Source organism: Chamaea fasciata, unplaced genomic scaffold, assembly GCF_029207755.1.
Source record: "Chamaea fasciata isolate MVZ Bird 193981 ecotype frontalis unplaced genomic scaffold, bChaFas1.0.hap1 SCAF_10, whole genome shotgun sequence".
Classification (NCBI taxonomy): domain Eukaryota; kingdom Metazoa; phylum Chordata; class Aves; order Passeriformes; family Sylviidae; genus Chamaea; species Chamaea fasciata.
The window spans coordinates 25,039,496-25,063,293 of NW_027094095.1; positions in this window are offsets into that span (position 1 = coordinate 25,039,496).

Consider the following 23,798-nt stretch of genomic DNA (forward strand, 5'->3'; position numbering starts at 1 on the left):
TGGGAATGTTTTGCAGCTATGAGGATTCCCAGATATATAGGTAACCCTCTGCTATTCTTTCCATGAAGTGGCTATGCTCAGACTTGGGCAACTCAACATGTGCAGGGTTGTGGCCCTTCTGGGGATGCCACAGGCCTGCCTTTATATTTTCCTCAACTTGCCTGGCCTTGTCTTTGTAGCACATGGACTCAGAGTATAAAGACAGCAGAGCTCTGAATGACGAACCTCAAGGGTGCGGCTTCTTTGCCATGGGCAACAAAAGCTCATTGCCAACTTTACTGGATTTTCCAATGATCTTATGTAGAAATAGCAAATTAGGGACTGATGTGAGTCAAATCACATCATTGGATTTCTTCAGATCTGTGTTGCTCCTGCCATTTTAAACCATGCTCCCTACACTCTAAGGAATGTGCTAACTGCTCTCAGACCTACCTGTATTTTGTCAACCATACAGTTGAGGCCTTGAGCCTAGTCCAGGCCTGACTGCAACCAAATGCTCTTTGTTTCTTCTTCATGAACATCACTCTGTAGACTCTGCCATTCACTCATTCTGTATTTTCTCTTGCTGTAATGGGATTAAATTGTAGGTGAAGTGATTAGAAGCAGAAGGGAACTTGGCTTTAATGATCTGTACTCTGTTCACAAAATAACTCACAAACCATTCACTGATACCTTTTGATTTGCAGACCTTCCTTGCAGGCTCTGAGTCAAATCAATGATCAAGAAGAGCTCAGTAAGGAGACATTTTTCCCCCCTCAAAGCAGTGATATTGGAAAAAGATGTGGCCCTCTGCAGCTGTCATGGCCTTTGATATCCAGCTACATGTTGTTTTCATATTGCATAGTGAACTGCGAGACCAGATGATCTCCATAAATAGTGCAGGCTTGTGATTTCCTCAGTTACCATCCCAACAGAAACTTCCGAAGGGTTGATACACCAGGGAGCTTTCATAACCACATAGGGACACCTAAACTTTCAGAGTGCTTGTGGGCATGGATGAGAGGTGTCTTGATGTGAGAGGCCATCTACACATAAGCATCCAATCCTGCACAGGGCTTTGACACTTGGAAATGAACCTAGAACAACTTGCATTATGGAAGAGTCTAGTGCTGGGCAGTGAGAGTTCTTGATGATTAGTGTTGTTAACGTGGGTCTTTTTTTCTCATCCAAGCCGTCTTACATGTGAGATTTCATTCTCAACATGATAAATTGTGCACATTGACTATGAAGATTCCTTTATTAACTCTTTCTATAAAGTCTTTCAGACATCTTTCCAGAAAATTCCCATGAAGAATTGTTTTCTATCGTGATGTCATTGCTGTTCTAACGGAGACTTATTCGGGTTTTTTTTCCAATACATAAGAAAGGTCCTGAGAAGTCCTTTTCCCAAAGAGCACTCAGTAAGTCTTTCCCTACCAAGACACTGACCACAGGAATGAGAAGCACATGTGACTTACTATCATCTTTATACTAAATAAAATTAAACAGAGTAAATTTCCCTTTCCCTGTCACAAATTTACACCTTTGCACTTCCTCCACCAGTGGCTGTAAATTAATTTCCAACAGGCATACTAGTCTGGTCTCCAAAAATTCTCCTTCCCAATGAAAGACTACATAATCTCTAAGCAGAGTCTTTACTAGGTTAACTGAAAGCGCCCTTGAAAGAGTGAGCCTTCTGAAAGGACCTAACAGGGTGTAGTGAATGGAGATGTTTTTAGAGAAACAGCAGAGCAGGATGTTAAGGCAGACAGCACTGGCACAGCTGAGCAGATGGCAAGGTGAGCTGAAACAGATCAGTTATTCACTTGGATCCCAGCTGAAAACTGATTATACGGAGAGTTGTGTGTAAAGTATTTATGGTCCAGACTCAAAACTCAAAATCTATTCCAAGTGGGATAGTTTACATAGTCAAATGAGTTGCCATTAATTGCCTGTATTTTAGTTCTAAGATGCTTTGATTAGGTTTGAGGGGGCTAGTGTTTTTTGGTTTGTTTTTTTGGTTTTTTTTTGTTTGTTTGTTTGTTTTTTGTTTTTTGTTTTTTGTGATTTTTTTTTTTAAATTTGCTAATTATTATTAAATAATATCATGCTGTGCAATGTTCTTACTGAAAGATATGAGAATTTCCACCTGAGAATAGATTTATGTCTAAATTCATCCCCCTGTGTTGCCTCCCACAGACAGCTCCCAACAGAAGTGGTTGGGTTTCCCTCTTTCCGTTTCTGATCCCCACATGCCACATGCACATAGGTTCTTGTAGTTATGCATTTAATTTGAGGCCTGACATAAGAACATGTTGTACCACAAAACCCACCAAACACAGCAACCCAAGGATTGGCTGCAGAAATCACAGAGGGCCTGGAGAGCTCAGTGATAGCAACTGTGAGAACCTGTAGAACATCTCACAGGGTAGGTGGGTCTTCTCAGAACAAGACACAAATTCATGGACACACTTAACCAGCATTTCTGTGAAAATGCATGTGCCCAAAATATGTTCAAAACTGCCTTTTGTCGTCTGATATTACAGCTGCAGTAAAAAGCAGCCTGGGAACATCATAAATGAGTGACATGTCACATCTGTCATACCCCTCTCTGAAGGTTTTTCACTTTGATACTTTTCAGTCATGTTTTGTCTGATGTCTCTATATATTCACACACTGAAGCATATCTCTATGTGCATACAAATATTTCTTTACCAGGGATGTGCTTCTTCTATATTTTGCTTCTTTCTAACACTGTGATCGCCAGGATCCTGATCCGTACATTCCCATGTTTGATTCTTCTATACAGATGAACACTTTGGAATATTTCCCATAATTTCCCACTGCCTAGAGCCTAATTTATAATGGTCTAAAATGAGGGGACAGTACCTTTTTCTTAGTGTGGGTTTTGTTGAACTTTCAGGAAGAACTTTGCTGCCATGTGACCTGAGACAGAGAAAATGTTGATACCAATAAAATTTCAGCAGAGTATGCCAAGAAAATCAGCATTCAGTTTACCTAGGGTATCCCAAAGGAAATATACAGTTAATACTGAAGTTTAAAATATCTTAGCCTTGGAATCTTAAAACTCCATCAGCCCTTAGAAGAGGGGGAAAGAAAGAGTAACAAAAAATCCTGTAGCAACAAGGAGGTTAAATACACACATATGCAAAATGTAGCACAACTTAATGGATCACTTTTAGCAGCTACGATTTTGTCTGACATGGGTTCTGCTCTTGATCTCTTCATATTTGTAGCATTTCACAAAAAAAAAAATTAATAAAACCTTCCCCTTTCTGAGAGTTCCTTATAATGAAAACAAGAATATTTTGAAAGGAAAGAATAGGAAATGTTGACTGGGGTGTCCTGCTGCTTTCTAAGTAGTCCAGCTCCCAAGATTTATGTCAAAAGCAACAGAAGGTTGGAAATGAAAGAATGCCCTTGAAGTTACGCTCTGTAACTCGGCCAAGCAAGATGGATTTTCATTTACCTTGTCGAAAACCCAACATGAAAAAAAACGGTTGGAGATAAAAATCTTGCAGCATTACTCGAGATTTACAAATGATGTGACAAAATAACATGTGTTCCACTCATGAGAAAAAGTGCTCCATTCAATGATATAATGGCTCCTGAGCTCAAGACAGGTGGTTCTTAGTTTTAAATCTGCAGACCATGGGCTCGAGTTGCTGCCCTTTTGGTCTGACACAATGGTCCTACATGGGCTCTCAGTAGGGATGAGGAAATGGCACAGAGGCAATGGAGTTCTTCCTTTGCTGCCCCAGGTGCTCACAGGCCTTGTGGCATCATTTACCTGCTCTGTGTTTGAATTCAACGTTGTCCCATAGATTCCACCATTCTGCCAATGTCAGCATTCCTGAATGTGAGAGCAGATATTGGTAAGGTTGATACTGTAGGATTAAACGGCCAACACGAGACGGCTATGGAAGTTAAATAAGTAAAAGGTAACAAGGCAGCTGTGGGAAGAGAGTTATTGCTTCAGTAAAGCCTCATTTCTGTACAAGAGTGGGGATGTCCCCATTGCACATTGCAGATTTTGACACACAGCAGCTTTGAATCAGAGTATGAAAGGGCTCTCATTGCCTTCTGTTGACTTTGGACTTGCAGCACTGGCCTCAGTTGTGCTTTTTCTTAACAACAGCAGGGTCCAAAAGTGATTGTGCTGAGGTGTTAATGATTTCTCTTAATCCAATTGGTTCAGCAAACACACTAAAACCTGGAAGCAGCTTTCTTTCCCTGAGAACCCAGGTCTCCCAGCCCTGATCAGGCACAGAAGGAAGCCCACTTTCCAGATGCAACATGAGATAGGTTGTGTTAATACCTGAAATAAGATGCATGGGGTCTGAATGGATCAATACTTTGATTATTAAGTGGGGCTTGTGCCACATAAATAGCATGGGCACTTTCAGTAGGCTGAATTGTGCAGCGTGTAATTCAGCCTGCTCATCTTCAAACTGTTGATTATTTTTGCTCTTTCTTAACTTACCTGTTTCTCAGTCTACCCATGTATGATAACAATACCTAAACAGAGAAAGGACTGCCATGATTGCACTGACTTTTGCAGAGCACAGGTGAGGGAATGGCATATGGTTTACACATTTATCTTCAGTTTGAGCTGTTCCATGTATGAGAGAACACTGTTCTCCAAGAAATAGCTACTGTACTGACTTAATGTATATGCAATTCCCTGTAGAATATTATATACTTATTCATTCAGGATGATAATGTATCTGATTTAGACACCCAGAACTTAACATTTTGAGAATCTCAGCTTCTGTTTACAGTGTAATTAAAACCTTGAGAAGTGTCTTCTTCCAGTGTAGGGTGGCAGATCCCTGTGTGTGCCTGCAGAAATCCAATTCCTCCTTGCAGATTTTCTTCTGGAAGACCAACCTGCATTAAAGACATATCTCCATTTGGGATACAATTTGTTAAGTCTTCTTTCCACAAAGATTATCAAATGGGCCTGGATCTTGTTAAAAAACAAAGCAGTGGTAAGAATTTTGTGGCCAGAACATCCCACTGAGGGGATGGATACAGTTTCTAGGGTTACCTTCAGGAAATCTGAACTACCACTCCAGGAAAGTTCTTTAACCAATACACATCATCAAATTAAAATGAGTTTGCTCTGCTTAAGATTAATATTAATGGCTCATGAGTCCCGAAGGCTTTAGGTAGCCATGTCTAGGTACCTGCTGCCAGATCACAGCAGAGTTCTAGATGTAAGATAGGTTTATCTCCACATACAAAGATCATTCCAAGTTGTGTTTTTCCAGGGCCTGAAAAACTTTTAAGCCAGTGAAGATAATAATTAAGGACTAGACACTAATGTATTTACAAGTTCTGAAGATTGAGTGAGTTACATGGTGAATTTTACTGTGTACATTTCACACAGCCAAATCCCAATTCTAGAGGATTTGATGCTACATGGTTCTTAGACTCACATCTTTCTTCCCAACTACTCATTTAGCATTTTGTTGTCTTCAGTGCCACAGGATCTAAATATCTCTTACTTTAGACAGATTCAATCAATGAAGCTTTTGTACATGCAGTATGATTTCAGTGTTTCATAAAAAGAAATGAGAGCAGTCTAAAAACTCTGCCCTGAATGCACACTCAGCCACCTAAAAGACAGAGATAGACATGAATTTCAGTTTACTTCCTAACTTCTCATTCTGTAATGGGCCAAGCCAAAAGCCTTCAGTGCAAATAGCCCTGAACTGTGAGGAAGTTCAGATCCAAACTCTTACAAGCCAGGCCATTTCTAATTATTTTTATTGCCCCATTAAATTTATTATGTTGAACCATTTCAAGTGACCTCATTAACTTTCAGCAAAGAGTTTGTCACGTACAATCCTTAACAGATGTCTGATTTCAGGCATTGCAAAGTCAGTCCCATCCCCCAGCATGTAGAGACCCTTAGCTCTCCAATCCTATGCTCCACTCTCTTTCAAGAAGGATTTAATTTTGATGATGCTGAATTACTGGGAAATTCTCTGCAATCCTGCTTGGGCCGGTTTTTATGCCTTCATCCTCTAGCTATGTCCCACATATTTCTTCTCATCTGCCTTGTTTCTTTCTGCATGTATCCAGATGGGTTTGTACACTAGAACTGCACTTTCTCCTGCAGAGAATATCTTCTGGCTTCTTGACTCAACCAGGGTTTGCAGTGCCCCGTTGGGCTTCAGCTGTAAAATCCCTCTATGATATGTGCAGCTGGGCTCAGAGAGCAGATTTCACTTTGTTCTTTCTTTATCCACGTTTTAAATGGCTTGGATAGCACAACAATTGAATGCTGGGGTTCTGGACCACAGCCTTCAAGGGCTGTCAAAGGGATTTTGAGGCACTCTGCAGCTGAGAGCAGGATGTGGCACTGACAGGATCAAGAAGGAAGGAAGGTCCTACGTGAACCTGAGACTCAGCCAGGTCTCCTACCACTGGCTTGCTGGGTAGGCAAAAAGGAATGCCAGATGTCTGGGGATGAACACAAGGCAAGAGTCGCTTTTGGAAGAACATGTGGATTCTGCAGTCATCTCCTGTTCCCAGAGCAGGGAATGCAGCCATTGCTACAGCAGGCTGCATCCCGCGGATTGACACAAGAACAGTCATTGAGACAATGATGCCTCTCTCTGTTCAAAGTCAGCCCACATCCAATGTCCAGGATAATGGTAAAGGCAGCATATTTATACAGAACACCCCTCAGCATACCCCCGGTATGATACAATTCAGGTGACTTCCTGTATTGAGCATTTAACAATTTTTTTATAGATTTGGGGGTTTTTTCCCCAAAACCACTTTTTGAGCTGTTGTAAAACTTTACTGTCCACAAGCTCCTGTGACAAGCATTTACAGAGCTGAATGAAGAACCACCTTTTTTTAAAAGCTGTCTTTAACTTTCCAGTTTGTTTTCTTCTTTCCTGTCCTTGAGCTGAAAGACAGTGAATAATTCTGCCATTTTCATCTTCTGCAGACTAGTCATGATTTTGCAGACAGGTATTTATATCCTTCTCAGTCATATCTTTTTGTGCAGCTTCTGTAAATTTCACATCTTTTTTTCTGGTAGGTTAAGAAACGTAACAGGCTGAGAATCAGGAAGAGTTTTCAGTAGTGTAGGGGAGAGGGAGAAACAAGAGATGGGGAGGAACCTGGACAGCAGTGATTAGATGTTTTATGAAGGTGCTGCAGCTCTTTCCGAAAAGAATATCTCGTTTTCTAACTTATATTTGATACGTTTCAGGAGCTGTAAGCATATAAAAAGAGAAGGACAGGAATTTATACAAACCTCCAATTTCCACATAAAAGTTAAGCCCGTTTCTCCTCTTGCCTTTCAAAAAAGCTGGTCTGTAACATGGTGCTAACTTGAATGATTGCAGGGATTAGAAGGTGGGATGAGTCCAGTTCTTAATTCATCTCACTTCTTTGTTCTACACAGGTTCAGGTCTCCTGGATTTATATCTGATTTACACCAGGAAAGATGGGAGGAAAGTCAGGCCTGTTGTTTTTTTCACTCTGCTTTTGACAGTGCTGAGAATCTTAATGCTATAAAAGTGTCCACGCTGTGCCGTTTTCCATCTGTATTGCATATATTGGATCTGTCATGCTGTTTGGGAAGAGTTGATATTTTTGGCAATCTTTTCTTCTTGTACAACTCCACATATAGCATCACAGCATAAAAAATAGCAGTGGATGGGAAAAAAAAATCTGACTCATGGGAAATTCACATACTTGTTTCATCCCATGTCAGAGCAGAAGAGGAGATCATAAATGTTACTCCCAGTGGAATAAAAGGTGTTATCAGACTTCAATTATTTCTCATCCAAATGTAAGGAGAATCCTTACACTGGAACATTTCAGTCATAGGAGGCTCAGATTAATTTCTTAAGGCCGTTGTTGCCTAAAATGTCTTCTAAACTGAGAGAAAGAGAGGGATGAGCCACTCTAGAGTGGAAGTCCTTCCATTCTGAACACCACAGCTCAGATACAACAGATCCCTGCATGTTTATAGATAACTTTGCTTGCTGTCCTGACTAGATAAGGAATCCAGACATCCCATTTGACTAACTGCTTGCCCTCCAAATTTTTTGGGAGAGATAGTGCTCGGCTGAGGAGAAGGCAAGGTCACAACAAACTCAGAACTGCATCTTCAATGAGAAACATGTTGGCTGATACAGAGTGCAACACTGATGAGAAATATTTTATCTTCATTTTTTCTGGCAAGGAAAAGAAATCTGAATATCAGCCATTTCATAGGGAAGACTTTTGAATGAGATGACCCCCTGACTTCTTATGGGAAAATTTTTTACTTAAAAATTAAGAAACAGCTCCAAGAAGTTAAAAAAACAGAGTAGAAAATTGTTTGCTAATGAAGCATACGAGTGGCAGCTGATAGATTAAAAGCCATAATATTCTTGGCTTCCACAGCTGAAATTTATGAGGGCCTTTTCTTTCACACTGGCACTGACTTTACCCATGCAAAATTTAGACATCCAATCTAAGCAATGTTTGATCTCCTTCCCTGCTCAATATAGAGCACAGGCACATCTGGAGAGAGACTCATCTCATCGGTTTTATAACTGTGTTAAAATCTGAGGAATTTGCATAGCTCTGAGTAAGGAAGATGCATCTGATAAGGAAGTTTGCACCATTTTAACTCCCCTAAAATACTTGAGTCGTTCCCACCCTCAGTTTATAAAGATGGTATGAATGGATAAGCTACCTATCACAAGGTATATCTCCCACCCTCAGAAGAGACAGGGAACACAAACCCCCAAAGATTTTCCCCAAAATTAAGAGGTCTAGAGAGAGACAGAATGAGGGGGACCTAAAAGAATTATTGATTGGATCCATTAACTGCACCTGAGAGAAATGTCTTTAAATATAATTAACCAGCATTGCTATATTAAAAAGCAGCTTCCATCTCCAGACATGGTGCAAGCTTTAATTTCCTTGGATCAAATTTTGGTGGATTTTGATTGATTTTGATTTTCATAGCAGTACTGATGTCAGCCTCCTGGTGGTAGTAGTCTAAAGGTTGGAACAATGCTTCTTGGGGGCTGTAAAATTTCACTGATCCTACAAACCATCCTCTGTGTCTAAAGCATCCTCGCATGGGGTGAAGGGAGGGATGCTGCAAATCTGGCAACTCATTTGGTGTATGACAATTGGGAAACCAGGAGTGAGGAAGGAACCTGGGAAAACAAGCACTAGGGCAGCCTGGCATTTGCCCCAAAACGCTGCCTGCTTCATGGTGTCAGAAGTAGTAACATGTGAAAGACACACCCCCGCGTTTCTGCTGGTCCTTGGAAGGGGTTAGTGCGTTCCACACCCTGTGGCCTCATTTTTCTAGGCAGGCTGAGAGACACGTGGGAGCTGGTGCCCTAGCAAGGTGAGTTTTCAGCAAACACTGACAGGTACCCTATGACTTCAGGTTGTGTTTTCACCCTCAGTGACCCATAAACACTCTGGGATCTTCCCCCAGAGTATTTCAAATGACCTTACTGACTGACTTAAGTTAAAAAGCAAAGAGGTCTTATACCTTCAAAACCTGTGAGTATGTTTTTCACCCAAAGCAGAAAGTTCAGGCACTGTTTATCCTGTTCTGCCAGGGCTTGCTCTTTTTTATTTTGCACTCAAATTCTTTCCTGCTAGACATTGTCTACGAGCTAAAGTTTTCTTTGGAACAGCGAATGAGAAAGGACCACTTGGGCTGGGAATTCCTGTCTTCTGGAATTGCAATCTTCTGTGCCAGTTTCATCGTTTTTTTGTTAGAAAACAAGGATGTAGTGCTGGCTGGGAATGTGTAGGCATGCCCTTCCCTTTTGCTACCAGCTGCAGATCAACACAGAGAATAACCTTCTTCCAAAATAACATGTATTGTACTGTCGTGACGAAGGTGCCTGCCTATTCCTGCCAGTATCAAAAGGCAGCAATAAATGCATTAACAATACATGCATATAATCCTGGAGATGTTAGGTGGGAAGCTCTACCAGAGGCAACAATCTGGTATTCAACTACAGGCCTCCGTAATCCCAAGGAAAGAAGGCAGGTATGAGGGAGGAGCAGGATTAGCTCTATGGCACTAATGTGTCATCCCATGGGCCACTCCTGCTGGGCAGATGGAGAGGGGAGCAAGATGCCCACATGAGCTGCCATGGCCATGTCTGTGTCCTGTCAGAGCCAAGGAGTGAGGCCACAGCACAGGCATGTCAAACACATTGTCAGAAGGCGCTGAAGTGGCTGGGTTTATTTTAATCTGGAAATGTGGCCCTTACTGCCTTTTATGATGTGCCAGTCTAAGCTGCCTCTGGCAGCTGTGAGAGTATTGGTTTTGGCAGACAGCTGCAGAGAGCAGCAGACTGGAAGGAGTCAGCAACAAATGTGATAAAAGGGGAAAGTTGCTGACGCCAGGAGGAAGAGTACGAGGTCCTGCTGATTACCAGAAACCCTTCAGGAGGTGTGAGGAAGAGGTCTCCTCTGACACTGGGATGGGTGAACAGAAAATGACCAGCCTTCTCCCCTTGACTTCCCATTGAGTTGTCCCACTCCACATGTATGATGCCCCACTGGCTGGAGGGAAAAGAAGCTCCAAAGGAGAAGGGCAGAACTCATGAGTAATGCAAGGGAAAGCTTTTTCTCCATCTGGCATTTGGCTGAATTGATCATTTTTGCTAAGAAGCACTGGGTACTGGCCACCAGTAAAACACAGGGATCTGTAGGAGCTGAAGATGTCCAAACTGAAGGGTAAAACCATGTATGTAACCTAGTCAGTGCTACATTAACAGATCCAGTATTTCCCAGTACTAGCAAAGAAAAGAACTGTCTCTGTCTTACAATTACAACCCTCCTCCTCTGTAGTCTCAGGGTTGGGCTTTTTTTTTTTTTTTTGCTTTCTTTTTTTGCCTTTTTTTTTTTTTTTTTGCCAGCTAGATAACAAGCTCTTTGAGACCGCGATTTTTAATATGTTCTGCGCTCACAAAGAGAGTGGGATCTTCAAAAGGTCCCAAACGCTTGTGAATGTTAAACAGTGATAACAATATGAATGCCAGTGAATTCCCACAGTTCCTTCTCTAACGAGCTGGCTGTATTGAGAAGGGTCCTCAGAGATGATCTCTGAGAGTGGATCCCTGAAAGCAGGAACAATTTAGATGCCAACTTGAGGATCCATCCTGCTTTTTATCATTGGCGTTGTCAGTTACATCCAGATATAAATGGAGCTGGTTTTTTTTCAGTCAACCTGCAGCTCAGATCACCTCAGGACAGGAGGTTTTGATGCAGCACAAGGCTGCCAGCAGAAAAGGAACATTTCCAGGCAGCATTGCTAATGTTGAAATGAGAGGGAACATAACATCCATGAGGCAAGACAGGATTCTTCAGAAAGCAGAATTAAAAGTCTTGGTTGGCTTGTTTGTTTACTTTTTTCCAAGGCCTGTGATGCTCTTTTTTCCAACAGAATTGATTTCTAGCCTAAACATGGAAGACTTCTATTTAAGAGGGTCATACCCAGCAAAGCGAGATGCTTGACCAAAGGACTGGTTACGCTGTGCCTGCCTGGTTTGTCCTGGAGCGCCCAATGTCTGGGTGAAGACACAACAGTGGGTCACAACTGCCCAGAACCCCACTGGAGACTGCTCTGAGCACAACAGTGCTCTGGAGTTTTTGGAAGGACAGTAACTGTTGGAAAAGGTGAGCTAGTCAGTATTTTAGCATTATTCAAAAATAAGCAAAGGGCAGAATCTCTGCTGTCAATGTGGCCCTGCAGGGGGGCAAGGAAATGCAGAGATTGTCACAGTGACTGTGCTGTGCAGGACCTCCTGCACAACTTGGCTTAATCCAAGTTTCTCCTGCACCCCACTTGCTTGGGAAGAATGTACCACAGGTCTGTTGGAATAATTTGCCCATAACTCCATGTGTTCTTTTTCAATATCCAGTGGTTAAATTCTGCTTTCTCTTGCATTTCCTATATTTTATCCAGTATAAGACAGTGCAGGAGGAATAATCTTAAATACTGTTCTTCTAATTTCAGTGAAAGTAGAAAATAAATTAGGCGTGGAAAGTCTTTGTCAAGATACTTATAGCTTAATTTTGCAAACTAAAGACCTGTAGAAGCGGCACAAATAAGTCTCGGAAGCATTTATACCTTATCTGAAACAAAAGCACAGTCTGAAGCTATCCGAGATACGCCTGAAATTAGTATTCAGAGAGGAATTTACAGCCTGGAACAGTTTACAGAGACAGCTTTCCAAGAAATAAATGTAGGAATAAATATTTACCTCCTTGCTCCAAATCTCCATACTAAGACTTGTGCTGAAATAATTATCTTCCCTTTTAAGTTGTATTTATTCTGAGATCTATGGGGCATGAAGAAAACAGCCCAGATTTATATAATGGACACCTTGTGTTCTTGTGTGCAGAGGAACACCATAAATGTTAGTCACCCCTGGCGTGTTAGATCTGTCACTTCATGGTGATTCCAGGGAGTATTTTTAGGGCTAGAATAGATGTGGTAAAGTTTGTTGCTTATGATACTAGATCAGAGTGGTTTGCTGGAATGGTTGCTGGTGACACAGATGGAAATAGCATGCATACCACAAGTTAAAGACCTGCTCGGTGGTTTTCATATACTTAGGCATACTTGCCAGGCATTCTTATTTTCCCAGCAATTTCAGATTTTCAAACAGTTGATTTTAATAAAATAAAAATCACTATTTTGACCTGAAAAGAAAACTATGCCTCCCAATATTTTCAAAGGCGACCAACTTCCTGAGAAGTTTTGCTTATAGATCTCATTTGAACATTTTTTTCATTAGAATTCTTCTTTGAAAATGAAAGAAAAAAAAAAAAAGAAAGAAAAAAGCAAAGCAAAACAACCTTTCATGCCAATGATAAGCTTGAGCTGACTGGTATTTAATCTCTCCATATTTTAACGTAGAGCCCTGAGGTCTATGGCCGAGGTGATGTTGTTTCCACACTCTGGTGATGTGATTCATGGCATTCTGCTCTTATTTACTGCTATAACAGCAGTGCCCTATCACTAATGCCTCAACTGTGCCAGCTGGTGCTTGTGCACCTCAAGAAAAATTATTCCCATCACAAAGATAAAAACCAAGAAGGTGGCAGAGAGAGGACAGTGTGATGGTGGCTACAAAATATGAGAAAATACTGGAAAATGATGAAGATGATGAGAAGGACTGAAAGTAGAACTTCTGTAAGAAAGATTGACAGGAGTTGGATTGTTTAGTCTAGGAAAAAGACAACTGTGAGACAGTCATGATAACAGTCTTCAAATATGTTAAAGACTGCTGCAAAGAGGGAGGTAATGAACTCTTCTCCATATCCACTGGGGATAAGGCAAGAAGTGATGGGCTTAAATTGCAGCAGTGGTGGTTTTGAGTTAGACAGGAGGAAAACCTTTTTAAGGAGTTGGAAAAAACACCACAGGGATAGATAGCCTGGATTTGGAGCCTCTGCCTCTGTAAGTCTTTAAGAGCAGAATGGAGGAATATTTGGCTGGTATCATTTCCCAAGGTCTCTAACTCTACCAGCTGTAGGATTTTCCTGGTGGAGAATGTAACCACAGAACACTGAAGTGACTTTCTGACAGCACAATGGGTAACTTAGACCAGAATTAGGAATCAGGTCTATTAGCTTGCTGAGCAAAAAAAGTAAGTGTTAGGAAATAATATTTAAAAAAAAAAATTACTCAACTGTGTGATATCAAATAAAAGAGAAATTGAAACTGAGCCTGATGATTACATTTTTAAGATTTAGGTAGTTTGTTCCTATGTCCTTTTAATAAAATCTAACCAAAACACCAACATTTCCAGTCTGCAAAGAATTGCAATATTTTGAAATGTCTTTATTCAGAATTGGCTTCAAGATAATATATTCTGTTCAATGCTGAAACATAATGTTAAGTATGGAAGGATGCACACATTAATGCACTGCAGTGACTGATGTATATTCCTGTTCAAATCAGAACACTATCACTGACACATAGATTTTAGCATTTAAAGAACAAAAGGAAAGAAATAAAAATGATGAATTATTATTCTTCTCATGCCAAAAATGTAGTTGTTGCAATCAGAAAGTTTTGCTGAACCAAGCTGGATCAAAATGTGCGTATTTCAAACCTGTTTTTTTAGCAACTCTGTCAAAGTATTTTTCATTGTTGCAATTTCTCTCTCTGCTAGAACAAACTCCAAATGATCAGGAAAAAAAATGACAAGGCTTCTCCAGCTGGAAGCTGAGTTACCTGATGTAACCCCAAAAGGCCTGCTCCTTTCACATTTCCAATCAGCAAAATTTCTGGGTTGTCAATCTGTTTATTTTTGTATCACCATGTCCAATGCAATGAAATCGGCTGCCTCCACTGAAAAGGCAAAGGACTGTGCTGGGATCCGCTTAACATTCCCTTTTTAAAACACGTGCAGGGAGCGGGATAACCTGAGCAGAAATGCCTGTGTGAGGATGGCTCCCTCCTGTCTGCTGGGTGGGTGGGAGTCCTGCTCCCCATCCTGCTGTCATCCTTCACTGGCAGTCACAGCAAAGCCAATACACTGTAGGAGTAGCATTTTATCTGAATGTCTTTTGTCTGTCCATCTCTTTCAACTGGATGTGCCAGTCGGTGATTAAAAGTCTGATTTAAGTGAGGTGCCTTGAGTCATGTACCAAGGGTTGGTAAAAAAAGAAAGTCTCCCAGTGTGTGTGGGGCCAAGAGGGTAAAAGTGGGAGACCCTGAGGACCAAAACTACAGGTGTCCTGCTTGGATTGAGCCTCAAAAAAATCCTTCACTGACTTTGCTTGTGCAGTAGTTATTTTGCAAAATAACTGCATTGCTCATCCAACACCTTCCCCAGCCATTAAATTCCTCCTCGGAATGGCTCCACTGAAGAATGTACCACACATGTGGCACAGAATGTACAACACGTACGTGTCTGATGTTGCTGTTATCGTTTGGAGGGTCTGACTGGCATTTTGTCAAACATTTTACAATCTAACAAGTTGCCAAATACCTTCCAATTAAACAAACCGTTCCTTGCATAATGCCAAACAATTAAACAGGTTTATACTTTTTAATCTAACACTGCATCTGGTTTAAAGGTCTGTTTTAAATATCAAAGTCGTCTGATCATCCAATGACAGCTGACAGCTGATGATGGGGCATTTCATCCTCCCATCTGGAAGTGCCTGGAGAATTCATGTTTCTTCTATTTTTTTTTCCTCCTTCAGTGTATTCATGACAAGTTGTACACAAAACCTTTTCTTGATATGACTGCTTATGGGGAAGCACTTTTGCTATGCAAAATAGGTTAAGGTTCCTCAATACTATCTTGAGAGCTTCCTCCAGGATTTGGTGAGTCATTCCTTTGAACAAGAGCATGCACTCATGGCCTGTTTAAGGACTAGATCAGAAACTCTGTTAGCAACCATGCAAGGTTTGAAAGGATTCTCAGTGTCCAAGGTGATCTATCTGAATGTCCATCTCATTCCCAGACTCCACCACATCACCATTTGGAACAGCTGGGCCAGACCTCATCAGAGAAGAAAAGAAGGGCTGCTGAAGCTCTCTGGAGGACTGATGTGAGGAAGGGGAATGCCTCAAAAGTGATCCTGGATGAAAGCTGAGGATTATGGCTTGCACCAGAACTACAAACAGAAATGTTCAACCAGAGCTCAGACACAGAGTGGCAGGCAAAATCTGAAGCCTATTTATGCTAGAACCCTAAATTATAGCAAATTCCATATTGGAGGAACTCGAAAGAGTTGCTTTTAGCTTCTATGGCAACCAGAGGGTCAGGTTCAGCAGCACCTTTGTTCAGTGAAACCTTGCTGTACTGCACAGCTTCATCAAGGTCTTCACAACATATAGTTACTTTCTGCTGTTACTTGCCTTTTCACAACAGTAACCACTCAGGTAGAGGATGAATTCCCTGTGGAAGGCATGCCAGCACACCAAGCCATAATGAAAACAATGGCCGGTACAACAGCAGGGCATGTAGCTGGAAGAGACAATGCCTGCAAAACCAGCCTGGCCCAGCTCTATTTATGCAGGTGTAAAAGGGCTCTTGCCATTGGAAATTGTGTGGAGTCATTGTATTACACATTCTTTCCTCTGCCGGCATCCTGTTTAAACAGGCTGAGTGCAGGGGGGTGTCTGCTATTCATTTGCGGATGCCTTGTGATGATATGAAACATAATTGTATAATTTATGCCAAATAAACCAAGGAATGGCTGCTGCTCAAAAGAACTAGCAAGCCCTCAAAGCACTTGAAATATTGGAGCAGGCAGAAAAGATAACAAAGCCTGATCTTTTTGCTGCTCCCTGTGTTAGGGCTGCTTTTGTGCAGGGGGAGAGGAAACGGTTAGCAGAAGAATGTGATTCAGATGTGCTTGGAGACTGCTGGAAGTGAGACACACAATGGCTCTGCAAGCCTATTGAGTAACTCCAGCAAAGCCAATGTACTTGCCTGGGAATGAATATTGGCCCCTGGACTCTTCTCTCAGTGTAGTGCAGCTCTTCAGATGTTTGTCAAAATGAATGTGCAATTGTTTGTTTGTTTAGAGCCAACAATGTCAGGCTGCATGTTATGGCCCTGTTGTGTTTGGCTTGTTCGTGACTTCTCTGCCTGAAATAATCTTATTTTTATACAGCTGTAGAGGGGTGGAAGACTCTGGGGATTTTGTTTTATCTTGTAATGCATGATTCAAGCATTGAACGTTGAATTTGGGGCTTGGCTCAGGGGCAGGTCAAAAGAGAATAACTTCAGAATAAACTGCTGGTGTAGAGTCTCGCTTTCTACGTAATGCGAGGATGTTTTCATGCTATGAAAAGAATCCTCTAGAATTACTACAATCTTACCCTCCAAAGAGATTTTGTGTCTTCAAACTATTGCCTCCTGATTTTGACCTCCTGAGCAGGAATGCTAGTGCTACATCGAGGTAATGAACTCCCAGGCTTTTCATTTCAATATTTCAGTTTGGTTTACAAGAAGTTTTAGGCTGTGAGAAAATAGTGAGAAGTTAAAATGTGAAGAGCAAAGTGTTTCAAACTGCAGTTGATATGCTGCAGTTGTCTAGCTCTGGGCCAGTTCTTGGGAGACAAAACTTTGTTTTTCTTATTGTTCAGTAGCTTCCTTAAGAAAATCCCTCATGCAGGTGGTTTCCTATTAACTGATTTCAACACAATCAGTGTTCAATTCTTGTAACAAAATAATGTTTGTTCGAGGTGCAACCCTGAGCAGAGCAGGAGGTCAGGTGTTTGAGAAAGGTGCACCCAGCATCCCCATTAGAGAGAGGCAAAAAACAGATGTGAGAAAGCATCCCCAAAATTCCTGTCTGCTCAGCTGTTTCACTACAGCTCCAATCTGATCCTGTCTTCTGCTTGAAGTGGGATTTGTTGAATGTGTGTGAAGGAGATTCTGAGAATATCCACTGGGTCAAAGTGAACCTCTAGTTTGGTGTCCTGAACTTTGTGATTTTTTTTTTCAGGTGAAAACAAATGGCTGCTTTTTAAAGAGCTCCTTTGGTACTTTCCAGGAAATCTGCACCTCGTGCCCTTGGCCCAGTCAGTCTCCCTTTTCCTCAATGTGCAGCTGTGTAGGTGTGCCCTATAGGGTTTGTTCTGATTTACGAACAAATAAATAACTTCTTCTTCCTTTTTTTTTTTTTTTTTTCTTTTAAATGTATTTACCTCCTCTAAGACTTTGGTGCTTTTCTTTTTTTCTCTCTCTCTTTGTGGGGCCTAGCGGAGGCTGAAATCCAAATGTCAAAATAATGGTATTTAGTGCAGGGACAGAGATGACCTTTTCCCATCAGCTATATTAATGAACCTCATCAGAATGTGGTGTTACTTGGCAAAATAAACCCCCATGTCCTTGCTCTGAGAAATATATACATGTTGAGGCATAATTGAAAGCTGACATTTTCAGAAGACCATAGAAAGGCCATTCAGACTGTTTTGCAGTTGTGAGAAATATTGACCCTAAAATTTTTCAAGTTTTAATGATGAGAATATGGTTACCCTAAATAATAACAACTTTCTTTTGTTTGTTGTCTTAGAAGGACCTCAAAAGAGTAATTGCTAAGCCCCTCAACATCTCAGAGGAGGGAAAATATCTTGCTGGGGTGAAACCTGTTGCATTGGCAGCATTCCCAACCATGCCTCCAGTCACAGAGCATATTGAGGATGCAGGCACAGAGCAGAGGGACCAGTGTGGATCTGTCTGTCCTGACTGGTGGCATTCTGATCTGAGCATTGTTTCTGTCTCTGAATTGGACAGTGCAGCTCAGCCTGGGCAGACGGACTGATCTTTGCCTGTTTGGGCAAATCCTCAAATCTTTCTGTGGGCTACAGGTTGTGCTTACAAGTAAGCAAGAGCATTTAACTTCTAGTGCTTGTTTCAGATGTTTAAATTTCCTAATGTTTGAAAGACAGTGCAGTGCAGAAGCTTGTAGGATCAGGTTCCTTGCAGATCGAATTGCCCTGACATCTGCAAAGTGATTTGCCTCTCAGTGTCTGTTTCAAATTCAATAAAATTTACAGTAGCCATATCTGACCACAAAGTGCTCCTATCAACTGCTGTTCAGTCCTGAAGCAAAACCCATGTTTCCATGTTTTCATTTTCACAGAAAAGCATTCAGCATGTGACACAACGTTATAGAATGGAATTACAGGATGCCAGAAAACAAATGCAACGGAAAGAGAGAAAAATCATGGTGTGTCTTTTCTGTTACCAATTTCTTTCATTCTGCTGTGAGGAAAAGATTGGAAAGAGGGCTTCTTGACAGCAGTTCTGTAGATATTCTGGAAGGGCTTTGCTTGATGCAACACTGCACTGTGCTTGAAAAACTGAAATATGAGTCCTGCAAGGTGTCTGCCTGTTCAATAGATTAAACAGCAGCAGGGAACTCCTCCAATCAACCAAGCCTCTCCTCTCCTCTCCTCTCCTCTCCTCTCCTCTCCTCTCCTCTCCTCTCCTCTCCTCTCCTCTCCTCTCCTCTCCTCTCCTCTCCTCTCCTCTCCTCTCCTCTCCTCTCCTCTCCTCTCCTCTCCTCTCCTCTCCTCTCCTCTCCTCTCCTCTCCTCTCCTCTCCTCTCCTCTCCTCTCCTCTCCTCTCCTCTCCTCTCCTCTCCTCTCCTCTCCTCTCCTCTCCTCTCCTCTCCTCTCCTCTCCTCTCCTCTCCTCTCCTCTCCTCTCCTCTCCTCTCCTCTCCTCTCCTCTCCTCTCCTCTCCTCTCCTCTCCTCTCCTCTCCTCTCCTCTCCTCTCCTCTCCTCTCGCTTCAAGAGATCTGTCTGTGTGCCCCTGGATTACTGGGTGGTGCTGGGCAGGCCTTGCTTTTCCCTGTCCTTTGCTTTTCCCACTCTGTAAAAAAAGACTCTGATTTTCTTTGCAATATGCAGAGAGGCATTACTGCTGATCAGGCTGGTGGTTGTTATTAGCAACTAGAAATAATAAATGATAGCTGCAAGTGAAACAGGGAAAGAGTAAATGTCTCAAATAATTTCCATTGACTGCTCCCACTAAGGCTGGGAAAAGGCTGTTGCTCTACAGCATTTCTCCATTACAGCAGTACCAGCAGGTGCTGTCTGTGGAACCAGCCCTGAAATTGAAGGAGGAAAGTTATTGTTGTTACCTCCATGACGACATGTATCACACTCAGAGCAGCAACCCCTGCCAAGATCAGGAAAGGTTTGGTCAAAGGCGTCAACCTTTGTGGCTTCACCTCCAAACCTCCTGGTATTCAGCTAGGAAACTGGAGAACATGTTATTGCAGTTGAATTTCTGCCTGATCACCAAACAGCCCAGCAATTTTGTGAAAATTGCCCAGCCCTCCCACATGAAAAATATATCCTCTCTCAGCATTAATGATTGTAAAGGGTCAGCAATTTTTAATATCCGGTAGTTCCCTTTCTCTCTGCACTCTTCCCTCTCCACCATGCATCTCCTGCACGTTGCAGTGCTGGACTAGAGCTGGGATGGCTGCTGTGAACACTTGACACCATATAATTCATCCAGAACAAAAGGTAGGGACAGCAAGGGAAGGCCAGGAGCTGGAGAAAAGCCCTTTATAAGAAAATGCTCAAATACTTAAAAGTGTCTTCTCTTGAGGGGGGGAAGTGTGGAAAGGAAAAGGAAAATCCTTCTCAGTTCTAGGCTCTCACACATGCGTTTTGTGACAGAGATAAACAAAAAGCAGGTGAAGGCATAGATGTAGTGAGAACAGAAAGCATATGGGTAAGGAATACTCAGCACCTTTCTCAAAAACCTTTTTCCCAGGGGAATGAGCTGCTCCTGATTTTGGCTGTCAGCAGTGTTGGGATTTACAGGGCACTGCTGGGCTTTCTCATCCTAAGTCATAGTGCAGGAGGCAGCACTATGCCATAATTGTTGTCATGGCCTAAGAAGAGGGCTGGCCAATTGCCTCATGAGAGCATTCCTGAAAAGGTGTTTGTCTGCTTTATGGTTTGTATTCTTTCAATATGCAAAATGCTCACCTGATTTTGGTGGTGGTGGAGAACGGAGAAATTTGCATTAAATCTTCTTTATTTTAGAAAAAAAAAAAAGTGGAACAGCAACTGGGCCAGACTTGTTTTATTGGGGTTTCCCTCCACTTTTTTCTCAGCTTAATCCAGTGATGAGGTTTCTGTTTCTCTCAGACGTGGATAGTTAGCAAATGCCTGCAGTGTTATTTTCCCTGGTGAAGCAGCGGATGCTATGAGTGTTTATTTATGAAGAATGACCCTATTGCTGTGTTTTCCCAAGCACAGCTGAAAACAAGCAGCTGAAAACTAGCAGTGGGAGGTGGTTTATTTGCACATGGTTCTCCTTCTGCCTGCAAAGCATCCATGTTTTCTTCCCCAGGATGATGCCACTAACTCTTGCCTGGTCTCTGGTGCTTCTCTCATGCCTCCTCTGAGAGCTCCTGGGGCTGCTTTGCCACTTCACTCTCAGATCAGTCCCTTGGTGCCCCAGCCTCTTGTTCAGTTGACTTGTTTGGAGGTGGTTTTCTCTTGTCTCAGTCATCACTTAGCACAGATAATCTAAAATTGATTACTTCTAGCCAGAATGGAAGGTGGGCTTCATGTCCTGCAGCCTCACTCAGGTGACAGACAGCAGGAAGAAAACTGATGGGGTGCATGTCTGTTGAGAGATTTTTGGAGCTGAAAATGGGAAGTGGTCTGCTGGTCCACGTGACAAAGGGCACAGAATTTCATCTGCCTCCTGCATTATCAGGACCAGTGTGATTCCCTAGCTAAGAGTAACCTGAACTGAATGGCCTGCAAGTATCCTGCTCACTCACAAGCCCAATTCCACAGCAAGAACTTCTTCCCTTCACTCCCAAGAGGCCATGTGGACAGTGATGTAGACATAAGCTGAGCAGGTCGGTACTGGAAGTGGGATCAGGAGCTGGAGATGGATGCCCAGCCTCAGTCTACATTCCTGGACATCTTGGAATAGTAATACTCAAGGCTCCTCCTGAGATGCAACCCCTTTTCCAGTTCCCTGCTTCAGTCCACTGGACCAGGTTTCTCAGGGGTGAAGGGCCCAGGCATGCATTTCATGCCAGCTCTCTGTTGCACCTTGTCTCATGTGTCAGTGCTTTCTCTTATGGCACCCAGGCAGCTTTCTTGTCCCATGGCTGCTCCATGAATCCAATCCCGTCTGCTTCAATCTGCTGGAAAGGAACAAATACGAACGGAAAAGGTCAGAGGAGACATCAGTGAAAGAAGACATCAGAGAGGGTGGGCTGGGAGGAAAGACAAAGGAGTTCAAAGTGCTCTGAGATGGTGAGGTGCCAAGGAGAGGAGAGAGTAGGAGGTGACACACCAGACTAAGGCAGCAGAAAGGCAATAAAGTGTTTTGAGTGCACTGGAGCAGAAATGATATGCCAGTTGTTTTCAGTTCCCCAGATGGGAGAGGTTTCATGAATTGATTCAGAGAATATACAAGAAAAAGACGAGTGTATCTTGTGCCCCTTCTCTCTTCCTGCCTTTGTTCAACTAAATCCTGAGCATGTTGGGCTGAGACTGCTTTTCAATATGTGCATACCCTCCACCTCACACCCCATGATCCTCCACAAAGTGCTGGTGAGAGAAATAACAGCTTGTGTGAAAGGGGAAATGGTCTGGGAATGGCTGAGGCACAGCCGCTCTGATGTCCAGTGAGGGTGCAACAATATGCACCAACCCTTTCACTGCCTCCCTTTTGAAAAGGAGAGGAAAAAAAGCCTCCCCAGTCCATGATGCACAAACATGTTATTTTTCCTCTCTTGGAAACAAACGGTCTTTTCAATTAGACTGATTTGTCTCTGAAACAATCAGTCTGAGGTTTATAAAAGCAAACACTTGAGTAATTAGTTCTATCCAGGAAGAATATTAACTCTGTTTGTCTTTGTGTAATTAATCACTGACCCTGCCAGCTCTACAAAGCCTCCTTTGCACAGCTGGGGCAGTGAAGGAGGCGAGCAGAGGGCAGGAGAGAGGTGAGTAACAAGTGATACACAAGCAGAGGGTGTCAGGATGCTGGAACACAGACCTCACCCCCACACACCTCAACAAGTGCCGATGTAAATTCTGGGAAACCATATTCCAGCCACAGAGTCATGGGGCTGTAAAGGCCTGCGGCTTGAAGAAACAATAAATAATGCTCTTAAATATAGTTATTTGTATTAACATTTTAGCTGTGCAGACATTCAGCTCTCTGTGGTTCACATGCCTGATTGATAAAACATTTGCAGTGTTTTTTGTGCAACACTGCTGTAACCAGGGCCACAGCCACTGGCAGGTGATTTAGCACTCAAATGCCTTCAGCCAGAGGAATTGCAGCCTCTGGTCTGGCTGGATTGAACGTTGCCTAGTGCTACCCCAGAGCTGGCTCCATGTCAGTGCCTGGTGTTACAAGCAAGCTGTAGTTTACTCTGATCTCAAGCCTACAGGGAATGAAGCAACTTCAAGTCTCTTCCTCTGTCCCTGACCTCCGGTTTAACTTTGAGGAAATGTTTGGATTTATTCAAGTGTTTTTCAACAGCATGAAATAAGGTCGAGATTTGTTTCCTTCTTCTCTTACGTCTGGTTGATTGTACAGACCATCTCTCCTGTGCTGCACTAGTAATATTTTTTTAAAAATTGATTTAACAGTAGCATCTGAAAACACTAGAATGAAATAAAATGTATCAAATATGAGACATTCTGTAAACATGTAACCAAGGAACATCAGGCAAAATGCAGCAGGTCAGGCAGATGGGAAGAGTAGCAGGAAGGTGAACAGGACCGATGGGCATCTTGTGTTGACCGAGGTTAGAAAAGAGCAGGCTCTCTGTTGTAAGAAACTGTCTTAATTGCTGCCTACAGCCCCATAGCACTTCTGTTTGTCCTTGATATAAGATGAGAAGAAGAAATGCAGCTCTCTGAACTCTTGACAGAGCCCAAGGGGATGGGGCACTTCATTTGTCGGGCAAGGCTTTGGTGATGCTGCTCATGGCCACTGCCATGGCTGATCACAGGTGAGTAAAATCAACATGCAAAGTTCCCAGAGGGGAAATGGGTGGCTCTTGCTCCTCCACACCTCTAAATTGCTTCCACCTGTAAAAACAGGAGACATTTTTGCACTCATCCTGGTTCTTTTCCTGGTAAGGTTTTGCTGTGGCATGCAGAACACAGTGATCTGCCTGCAGATTGCTGCTGCTGGCTGCTTGTGAACAGCTCCAGGCCAAGCTTTTCCATTAAGGAAGAAAAAAGCGTCTCTCTCATTTCTCACTCTCTTTATTCTGAGCTACCTTGCTATCTCAGCCACTCTTGGTTG